We start from the raw sequence: 9,248 nt of genomic DNA, 5'->3' as shown, positions 1-9,248 counted from the left end.
CTGTCACCAACACCATCAGCAATTACACTCAAAGTACACCGTTACCATGACAACAAAGATAAGCATTTCAACTATCTTGTTCATAAATAACTCATGTCCTTGTCATTCTGGAGGGGCTGACATGTTCACTGATAGAAATATTTAATCTTCAGATATAAGCTAGGGATTTTGAGTGTGTTATAGCCTTTTATAGGTAAACCATTACATGGTGTTGTTTGTACAACTTGTTTCGAGATATAAACAAATGTTAATGTTGATTCAAGAAATGCACCAAAATAACTAAGAAAAAATGACTTCCTTTGCTGTATTTCCTACCTCTGTCCACTAGATGGAGTCAGCGCTGTTTGTCTTTGAACCTAAAACACCAGCCAGCCGTGCCCATACATTACTTTTACTATACTCACTTTACACATGATAATGAGGAGTGTGAGGCTGATGTAGGTGTTGGAGCAGACTCCTGCAGAGGCCGAGAACACCACCTCACAGAGCAGCAGCAGACCGCCAGACTGCAGCCGTGCCGTCAGGTCTACACGACAGAATTATTCAGACTGCAGTCCTGTCCACAGATCTATACAGCCGCATTCTTTAGGAATGACCTGTGCTTTTCAGGCTTCTGCAGCTCATAAAAGACTTCTGGTGGTGAAGGTCCCTCTAATGAGTCTCCACACCAACCTGTTTCAGCTCCTTACATCATCACGTAAAAGGAGTTTTGAGTGAATCACAGACATGCTTCAGATCTGTTCCTGGTTGGTACTGGAATTGTGGGTGTGGGTGTGTGGTTGTGTGTGTTTGTGTGTATGTGTGTGTGTGTGTGTGTGTGTGTGTGTGTGTGTGTGTGTGTGTGTGTGTGTGTGTGTGTGTGTGTGTGTGTGTGTGTGTTACTGCAGAGGTGTGTGAACAGTGTATCCATCATTCCGTGCGTGAGGAAAGGCCTTGTCCTGATCAGCATTCAGACCTCACACAGACTGCATCAAGGAACCCCTCTCCCTCTCCCTCTCTCCCTCCCTCCCTCTCCCTCTCCCTCTCTCCCTCCCTCCCCCTCCCTCTCCCTCTCCCTCTCTCTCCCTCTCTCCCTCCCTCCTCCTCCCTCTCTCTCCCTCCCTCTCTCTCTCCCTCCCTCCCTCCCTCTCTCTCCCTCTCTCTCCCTCTCTCTCCCTCTCTCCCTCCCTCCCCATCCCTCTCCCTCCTTCTCTCACACTCTCCTTTTCCCCCTCTCCCTCTCTCCATCTCCCTCTCCCCTTCTCCCCTCTCCCTCTCTTCCCCTCTTTCTTTCCCTCTCTCCATCTCCCTCTCTCAACCTCTCTCTTCATCTCTCCATCTCCCTCTCTCTCCCTGTTTCTCCCCCTCTCTCTCTCCTTCTCTCTATCTCTCATACTCTCCCCCTTTCTCTATCTCTCTCTCTTCCCCTCTCTCTCTCTCTCACTGTTCCCCTCTGCACCCACCTCTCTCTGACTCTCTCTGCATCGCTCTGTTGGATCAGAACCCTCCAGCACAAAAGGACAGGACTACCTCCTGAGATACTCACAGATCCAGAGATAAGAGGTAAAGATTATCTTCTTCTGGGTTTTGAGTACAGTTTTCGTTCTTTTAACCAAGTTACTAGAGCATGGGACATATAAGAGAAACACACAGTCACTAAAATCCCATACAATCTCACTCAGGTTGGTGAGCTCTCTCTTATATTTAGGTAAGAGCCAGGATTCTGGTTCATTCCCTGTAGTAAATGGGGCTGTTTTATTGCTGATATGTATTTTTGAGTGCTTGAAGTGTAAGACTGACTGTCGTAGTGCTGACAGCTTGCTCTGATGCCCACAGAGGTGCACCTGTAGCGTGAGCTCAACACATCCTGCACGAGTCGATTCCCGCATCTTCCACGATCCTACATGTTCTTGCTTGCATTTTGTTCCATGAGTGAATGGATTTAGGGTTTTTTCGTTTTTCGATTTAACAAATGTGGACTTGTCAGTGTGTGGTAGAATCCAAGAGGACGCAGATGAGATTTTCTAAGAGTCCTAAAAAAATAAGAAAGAGACAATGGATGAGTCTAATGGATTAGCAGTGAATGTTTGGCAGGTTAGATCAAACACCCTTCAATAAAATGGTGACGAAGTTCTGAATGTGAGGTTACGCACTTTGCAGAGAGCTGAAAGAAGACCAGAGTGAAGAGAACGAGCCTGCCCTGCCCGTCACAGCCAGATCCTCCCCGTGTGGGTAAGCCTGGCTCATCTCAGACACGTCTACATGCAGACATCTCAGACACACAGACATCCCAGACACACAGACATCCCAGACACACAGACATCCCAGACACACAGACATCTCCCACATAGAGGTATCTCAGACACAGAAACATCTTCAAAACACAGACATCTCAGACACACAGACATCTCAGTCACATGGACATGCCACCAGACAAACAGAGAGACAGCCATCATCCTTCACCCCTGGGGTGTGGCAGCTAAGCCCCTCATTACTTCAGCCTATCAAATGCTGGTGGCATGCATCCTCTCTTTAGCCCCTCCTACTCTTTCTAATCTGAGTGACTGGAGGTGTGTTCTAACCAGGGCAGTGTTCACCCAGTGTTCACCTGTAACCCGATGGCTCTGTTAGCAAAGCCAAGCTGAAATACTGATTACTAGGAAGTGTGTTTGGCACACTATGACAGACGTGTTGCTGTTTGCCAAGCCCAGTCAAAGAAGCACTTCACCACTTTGCTTTATTAGTTGGACTTCAACGCGGGAACCCTAAAGTCCTGCCCCTCCACTCACACTCCCAGTGTTAATGACCAACGCACAGTAACAGGGTACAGTTCGCACTGAACAAACCATGCAGGACTTTCAGGACATCCCTGTAAACTCCCAGTAGAGAACAGGACCATCCTGTTCTACACCAGTGTCCCACACCTTGACTACACCGGCAACACGGTTCTTCCAATTAGCTTAGCAATTAGCTGGCGTTGTATTTCTTTGTAATAAACCAGTAATATGTCTTATTTATAAGAACGTCTTTCATCTTGAATGAGACGGCTACACGGCGGAGCGTCTGTGGTTCACAATAACCACGGCCACTGACATTGTGTCTTCTGCAGCATGATGTGGGTTGACGTTTGTTCACCACCACTTAACCTCTCTGTACACCTTCACTACAGGGAGCAGGAACTTCACTGGGCTTGGAGATGTTGTTATTATTAGAAATCCTGTTCAATTTGTAGGACTGGACGTGTGTTGTTAGCCTCGCCAGATCCAGGTCTGACTGTTTAAACAGTGGGTTTGGCCTGGATGTGTGTGTGTGTGTGTGTGTGTGTGTGTGTGTGTGTGTGTGTGTGTGTGTGTGTGTGTGTGTGTGTGTGTGTGTGTGTGTGTGTGTGTGCGTGTGTGTGTGTGTGTTTGGGGGGGGTGGAGCTGAGACAGATATATGGATGCTGCGTTCCTGTGTTTGTTCTGCATTCATGCTTTCATTCTGCTGATCAAAGTGCTCTGATAAACACACACACACACACACACACACACATACACCTGGCCTCTCTGGAGAACTGTCAGATGTACCCATAAAGTGCCTGTACAGGCCATCTTATAGTATATGTGCCCTAACAGCCTGTGAAATCTGATCGTGATCTGTAAGGTAGCGAGACCCCTTTAGAGCCACTGCACTAATGTCATTACCTGAATGTGACTGAATGTCCATTTGTGCTGCTCACACAGAGTCTGCAGGACAGAAGCCTCCAAACTCAACAAAGTAACACCATCACAAAGGAACACCATCATTAAGTAACTGCATCACAAAGTAACGCCATCACAAAGTAACACCATCACTCTCATTGGCAGTGACTGTCAGTACGGCTGACAATGCAGGGTGTGTTGCATCAGTGGCTGATAACCAGTCAGTGGATGTCATTGGATGTCTGTGGCTGTTATTGGGTCAGTGGCTGATAGTGGTGGTGTTGAGCTGTCAGTGTTTGTAGTGGGTCAGTGGCTGTCAGTGGTGGTACTGAGCTGTCAGTGTCTGTAGCGGGTCAGTGGCTGAGTTCCATATGCAGTGTGCTCCCTCCACACTTGCTCTGTAGACATTGCATCTGTGTTTATGAAAGCCAGGTTCCTCCAAAAGACATGAAAGGGTGGTCAGAGGGCATATTGCTGCTGCTATGCTGTGCGTGTGTGTGTGTGTGTGTGTGTGTGTGTGTGTGTGTGTGTGTGTGTGTGTGTGTGTGTGTGTGTGTGTCTGTGTCTGTGTGTGTCTGTGAGGGTGGGTGTGGAGTGTGACAGCCTATACTGTCCACTCATCTCCACATCCTCTGTCTGGTTTGAATTTGTCCACCAATGTGTCACCAAAAATTTGAAATGCACAACATTATAACCAAATGTCCACATCTATTCTCATCTATCACAGACCTTCAGGGCCTGCCTTACCATATAAGACACTCCCAAGCCTTTTGTGACCAATAAAATGGAAGAATTTGTTTGCTATAGACATCTATCAGTCTCTGGTGTGAGATGCCTTTTAGAAGATCATTTAGCTTGCTGTCTGGAAATGTTGTGTGCTGATGGATTTATCGATAGGTTGGTGTACTGACTGCTGAATGAGGATGGAGTCACCCCAGTGAATATATCAGGGTTTAATGAAACTCTGTCTCGGGAAACAAAAGTGTCCTGATTGGATGGTGCAGTTTGGAGCCAACACATCAGAAACGGCCGATCTGTGACAGGGAGGGGCTTTTAATCACTGTGAAAAAATACTGTGACGATGATGCTGCAGAAATCAGACCAGCAGGACAATCTATCCACGAAATTAAACTCACTCCACGTGTGTTTTACAGAGGCCTATTGTGGAAATGCTGCCCCATGGATGTTAAAACACTTACTGGCATGAGAGAGAGAGAGAGAGAGAGAGAGAGAGAGATTAACAGAGCCCAAAGCCACATGCTGGGAAATCTCCAGGGTTAAACTGCTCTCATATGCACTCTGTGTAGTTCCACCGGTCTTAAATCTAATCTGGGAGTTTTAATGCATTACTAACAGATTTGCCATGTATAGCTTGCTTATATAATCTTCCTGTAGTACCTTGGCAGTGGTGAGATGATTTGACTTTGAAAATGACTTTTTGAATTTTAGAGAGGATTGTTTGTGTTGTAGGCAAACGGGAACATCCATAATTTTAAGACTATAAAAATGTGAAATGTGGACATCACTCATCTAGTGTATAACAAGAGACCAATGCCCACAAGGCCAGTGTTCACAAGGCCAATGCCCACAAGGCCAATGCCCACAAGGCCAATGCCCTCAAGGCCAATGCCCTCAAATGTATGACTTCCTTTGCTTTCACCTACCTGTGTGTTGGTGCCAGGAGTCAAAAGTGTTTCCATGCAGAGCTGGAACAAGATCGTGTCTAACACAGGAAACACTGTATATCAGGCTTCTAATGAGATTATTTAATGATGGGTTGTAAACATCTGTCTATAAAAGAAAAGAGGGAGAAGAAAATGCTGTATATATTATATTCTCATTTCCAAGAAGATCTGAGAACTTGGAGAATGTGGGGAACATGGAGAATGTGGTGAAGAAGGTGGAGATGTTGGAGTTCAGCAGCTTCAACTGATGGAGACACTGACGCCCTTACAGTTGAGAAGCCGTTCCGTCCAGTGGCACCTCAATCTACGTTACTGTCACCTTGTGTGGTTGAGCAGAACACTTATTTATAGAAAAGAGAGAGAAAAAAGAGAAGAGAGAGAGAGCTTGGATTTCAGTCTGACCAACAGAAACCATTTAGACAACTTCACAATTGACCTGCCACTCAAATCCTGGCAGCATGATGGCATTCCAAAGATGCCAGAGCCTGTAGCTCAGTGATACAGTAACTGGGGCAACAGTGACATTTGACAAGTGTCAGGTCAAAGAGTAAACTGTGTGATTTCAGTGACGTTCTCCATGAAGATGGCAGCTGATGGAGAGAGTGCGTGATTTAAATCTGATCGTGGTCTCTGCCCACAGGTCTGCGCTAATCCTCTTTTCCAGCAGAATTATGTGGCACTGGAATTAGGGCGACCCCCCACTGATAAGATATTCACTCTCAGTAATGATGGAGCTCTGCTCTCACCACGCCCACCCCTACCCCCATGCCTCTGGTCCTGTGCCCCGCCCCCAGACGGTCCTGGTGGGATATAGATGGCCCAGAGGTGGAGTCTACAGCACACAGTATAGCACTGAATCTTTCTTTCCCCACACACCACACCATATGAATATTGAATGAACACATTCATCACTGTTCGATGAAAAGCCGTTATACAAGAAGGTGGTGCTCAAATACCACAAAAGAGCAAGAACTCAGGGCACCAGGCCTGTGTGTGTGAAAGCTCTTCCGGTCCAATGTGGGACCAGTTCTTTTCAGCACATTCCCACCAGGAATAAATAGGTTCTGGAATGTGAAATGTTTCTTTCCAACTGGAACCAAAGAACAGAACCATGATGACATCTGATGACCTGCATTGTGCAATGCCTTGTGCTTTGTTCCAATAAAAATTGATGTAGATGTGAGTCAGTTCTCTGAATGACAACAACGTTCTAAGCAGGTAAGAAATCGCTATGTAAGTCAGTTCAGGACTCTGTTCAGGACACAGCTCAGGAATCAGCTCAGGAATCATTTCAGGACTCTTCAGAATCAGGCTTTTCACTCTGCTCTTTCCATCACAGATAGCAGGTGCATCTATACCATCCTTCCTCATGTCTGAGGGTCATGATAATGTGAATGCAGTCTGTGTATAAACTCTTTTAGTCACCACGAGGCTACTATGAGCCTGCAATGTAATCTTACCACCCGCGTGAGAATTGTGACTGCCTGCCTACACTATGCTGACACTGGTGTGTTGTGAGCCATGTTGTGAGCTGTGTTATGAGCTGTTGTGATCTGTGTCGTGAGCTGTGTCGTGAGCTGTGTTATGAGCTGTTGTGAACTGTGTTGTAATCTGTGTCGTGAGCTGTGTCGTGATCTGTGTCGTGAGTTGTGTCGTGATTTGTGTCATCAGCTGTGTTGTGAGATGTGTTGTGAGCTGTGTTGTGAGATGTGTTGTGAGTTGTGTCGTCAGCTGTGTTGTGAGCTGTGTTGTGAGCTGTGTCGTGATCTGTGTCGTGATCTGTGTCGTGAGCTGTGTTGTGAGCTATGTTGTGAGATGTGTTGTGAGCTGTGTTGTGAGTTGTGTCGTCATCTGTGTTGTGACCTGTGTTGTGATCTGTGTTGTGAGCTGTGTCATGATCTGTGTTGTGATCTGTGTCGTGAGCTGTGTCGTGATCTGTGTCGTGAGCTGTGTCGTGAGTTGTGTTGTGAGCTGTGTTGTGAGCTGTGTTGTGAGTTGTGTCGTCAGCTGTGTTGTGACCTGTGTTGTGATCTGTGTTGTGATCTGTGTTGTGAGCTGTGTCATGATCTGTGTTGTGATCTGTGTCGTGAGCTGTGTTGTGATCTGTGTCGTGAGCTGTGTCGTGAGTTGTGTTGTCAGCTGTGTTGTGAGCTGTGTTGTGAGTTGTGTCGTCAGCTGTGTTGTGAGCTGTGCTCATGGAGTGGGCATGTGCTACTCTCCCCCAGCTGTGTGAGGATGGACCCAGCTTCATTCTAAACTCACACATGCTGTTTTATCACACCTAGGTAATATACTGCTATACTGATATTGTGATAGTCTTTCATGCTCCATATCAACCAACTAAAATTGCATGTTTCTACTGGTGTGGCAGGTGCTAAATAAAAACATCACATAGCAACAGCAACAACAACATAATTAAAATGTCTTCCTCCATGGTGATAGTTAAGCATGAATGTGTCCACATTGTTCAGTACATCTATAAGCAAGTGAAATATACTGTACGTGTGTGTAAGATGTAATCTGGCTTAGTCAAGTCATTGTTAATGAGAGTACAGTAAGCAGTAGGTCCATATGCTCTGTCCTCAGACTCCCTCTCTCTCTCTCTCTCTCTCTCTCTCTCTCTCTCTCTCACACACACACACACACACCACACACACACACACACACACACACACACACACACACACACACACACACACATCGTGACATGGGAGAGCAGAGAGATTGGTGAGCACTGCGATGAGATCAACAGAACATTTTACTTGTGGTGGTCATTATAGCAGACAGCGAGATAGATAGATAGATAGATAGATAGATAGATAGATAGATATATAGATAGATAGATAGATAGATAGATAGATAGATAGATAGATAGATAGATAGATAGATAGATAGATAGATAGATAGATAGATAGATGGATGTTTGCAGTGTGGTATTTTTAGTAAAGAGGTTGTGGATATGTGTGTGTGGTGTTTTTAGTAAGAGGGTGGTGTATATGTGTGGGTGTGTGTGTGTGTGTGTGTGTGTGTGTGTGTGTGTGTGTGTGTGTGTGTGTGTGTGTGTGTGTGTGTGTGTGTGTGTGTGTGTGTGTGTGGTGTTCTTAATAAGAGGGTGGTGCTCTCCTCCTCTAGTTCTTTTGCATCATGTCTGTGAAACACTCCGCCCACCAGCATCAAAACATCTGCCATCCCCATCCATCCCCACCCCCGCCCCTCTAGCCCTACGCTCCGCCCCCTTAACCCTGAATGCCCCCCCCCCCTCCCCCCCCCCCACTGGCTGGGCGGGGCATTGGGAGGAGAGAGACACTGAGTGTAGATTCAGTAGCAGACGCTACCATTGTGAGGGGTTCCTGTGTGTGTAAAGAGCTGCTGTAGACAGAAACAGAGAGAGGTAGAACAAGAGAGAGAGAGAGAGAGAGAGAGAGACACGGAGAGAGATATTCAGAAAAAGAGGATAGCCTCTAATCTCCTTGTTCTAAATCTCTGGTGGTAGAAACAGTATCCTCCTCTGCAGATTTGAGGATACACCCAGACACTGGATACAACTGTTTATTTGGATATTACATTTTTAAAGGAAGAATATGTTTTCCTGCAGGTTCAGCATAATTTGGGGTAAGAAAAGTTATGTTGTTTGTCATTTGTTTTTGTTGTTGTGTGTTGTGGGACTGACGGCTGTAAACATGTGCGTGGTGCGTCAAACTCACTGAATTTCCGCTGTGTGTTCAGACTGTGTGTTCAGACACTTGTACATGTCTCTCTAACACAGGATTCGTGAAATGTTACAGAGAAACACAACATGTATGGCAGCTGAAGAGAAGGTTTGAGTGAGGCATGTTGGATTCTGTGGTGAACATTAAAGGCATTTAAAGGCATTGCTGAGTCTCAGGGGGTAGAGTCCTCCTTC

The 9,248-nt window shown here is 46.1% G+C and overlaps 1 protein-coding gene across 2 annotated transcripts in view; it reads left to right on the top strand.

Annotated features, from left to right (window-relative positions):
• Positions 1–1,201: 1,201 nt before the first annotated feature.
• The window catches only part of sv2bb (synaptic vesicle glycoprotein 2Bb), a 35,112-nt gene continuing 27,065 nt past the window's right edge, over positions 1,202–9,248 (top strand). Inside the window, exons 1-2 of one of the 2 annotated variants that reach the window (XM_077022339.1) lie at positions 1,202–1,542; positions 2,140–2,211. The gene's annotated coding sequence lies outside the window, so the exon portion shown is untranslated. Of the gene's footprint in view, positions 1,543–2,139; positions 2,212–8,676; positions 8,957–9,248 lie in introns of those variants that run through there. The other variant, XM_077022340.1, reaches the window with a different exon arrangement.

This window comes from Brachyhypopomus gauderio, chromosome 11 (assembly GCF_052324685.1).
Source record: "Brachyhypopomus gauderio isolate BG-103 chromosome 11, BGAUD_0.2, whole genome shotgun sequence".
NCBI lineage: Eukaryota > Metazoa > Chordata > Actinopteri > Gymnotiformes > Hypopomidae > Brachyhypopomus > Brachyhypopomus gauderio.
Note: the sequence above shows the minus strand (reverse complement) of the source record. Positions and strands in the feature narration are given on the sequence as shown.